We start from the raw sequence: 1,775 nt of genomic DNA, 5'->3' as shown, positions 1-1,775 counted from the left end.
TTTATTGGAGAGAGAAAGAGAGAGAGAGAGAGTGGGTGCACCAGGGCCTCTAGCCACTGCAAACAAACTCCAGACGCATGTGTCACCATGTGCATCTGGCTGACGTGGGACCTGGAGAATTGAACCTGGGTCTTCAGGCTTAGCAGGCATGCGCCTTAGCTGCTAAACCGTCTCTCCAGCCCTCAAATCTCAGCTTTTGGACCTTGAGTGCGATGCATCATATGGCTTGGGCTTCACTTGGTGAGTGCACCTGTTCTTCAGCTCAGTCCCAGCACCAGCTGGGCCCCTCACTCTTCAGGCTGTCTTTCTGCCTAATGCTTGGCTCTGACCTCCTCACATTTCCCCAGCGTGGAAATAACAGGATTGCACACAGACCCTGGCTAAGGGGTGACTGATGGGCAGGTGGCCTTTAGGAGCTTTTAATAACATACTACTGGAAAGTGCAGGCAGCCAGCCAATGAAAAACCAGAAAAGAATAAACAGGGCTCGTCCGGGATTTGAACCCGGGACCTCTCGCACCCTAAGCGAGAATCATACCCCTAGACCAACGAGCCACTGGTAGTTATGCCTGGCCAGATGAATCCTCTCTGCCACATCAACATTAACAGCAGCAGCAGCAGCAGTGTGTGGCTCCTAGGAGCAGCCTCCCTGCTCCTCCCTCAGACTGGCTCCCAGCCCAGGCCTCAGGCAACACTCCAGCAGGCCTGGCTGGTTTCTGGGCTCCTAAGCCCACAGCAGAGCTGCAGAGCCACTCCTCTGCCTGGGGCTCCATGCAAGTGGGTTGGGGGAAGAAAGACAGAGAAGGCCAGGCCCCAGCGGCTACCGATTTGTAGCCCCTGGGCTGAACGGGCCTTTCCAGATGTTCTTGCAACAAACTGAGAACCACCCCTCTTCCTTAACTCCTGATTAGACTACTAGGAAAAAAAATTCTTTTCCATTATTAAAAAATAATTTTTTATTGGGGCTGCGAAAATTACTAGGTGCTTAAAAGCACTTACTTGCAAAGCCTGAGTTCAATTTCTAAATCAACCCACATAAGCCAGTCACAAAAAAGGGTACAAGTGTCTGGCATTCATTTGAGGCAACAAGAGACCCTGGTGCACCCATACACACACACACACACACACACACACACACACACAGAGTGCAAATCAATTTTTAAAATTATCTTTGTATGCACGTGTGTGTATATGTGTGCAAATACAGAAACAAGCACCCTATAGAGCATGTTTGGCAATCAAAAGACAACCTCGAGTATGCACCTTCCACCTCGTGTTGAGGCAAAGTCTCCTGCCCACTGCTGCATCCCCCAGGCCAGCTGGCCAGGAGTTTCTGGCCTGCTCCTGTATCCGCCTCCTGTCTTGCCATAGTACGGCTGGGATTACAGACACTCAATATTGCACACTGCTTTTTTTGTTGTTGTTGTTTGTTTTTTCGAGGTAGGGTCTCACTGTAGCCCAGGCTGACCTGAAATTCACCATGTCTCAGGGTGGCCTCAAACTCACAGCAATCCACCTACCTCTGCCTCCCAAGTGCTAGGATTAAAGACATGCACCACCACACCTGGCACATTCTGCTTTTTTTTTTTTTAATTAATTAATTTATTTGACAGAGAAACACGGAGAGACAGAGAGAGAATGGGCATGCCAGGGCCTCCAGCCACTGCAAACAAACTCCAGACGCGTGCATCCCCTTGTGCATCTGGCTAACGTGGGTCGTGGGGAATTGAACAAGGGTCTTTTGGCTTTGCAGGCAAGTACCTTAACCACTAAGGC

At 50.2% G+C, this 1,775-nt stretch overlaps 1 non-coding gene across 1 annotated transcript; it reads right to left on the bottom strand.

Annotated features, from left to right (window-relative positions):
* Positions 1-482: 482 nt before the first annotated feature.
* Positions 483-554, bottom strand: Trnap-agg. The gene has a single exon. It is a non-coding gene; the product is annotated as a tRNA-Pro (tRNA).
* Between the last annotated feature and the right edge of the window lie 1,221 nt (positions 555-1,775).

This window comes from Jaculus jaculus, chromosome 10, assembly GCF_020740685.1.
Source record: "Jaculus jaculus isolate mJacJac1 chromosome 10, mJacJac1.mat.Y.cur, whole genome shotgun sequence".
In the NCBI taxonomy this organism is placed as follows: domain Eukaryota; kingdom Metazoa; phylum Chordata; class Mammalia; order Rodentia; family Dipodidae; genus Jaculus; species Jaculus jaculus.
The sequence above is the reverse complement of the archived record's forward strand: the minus strand, read 5'-3'. Positions and strand labels throughout refer to the sequence as shown.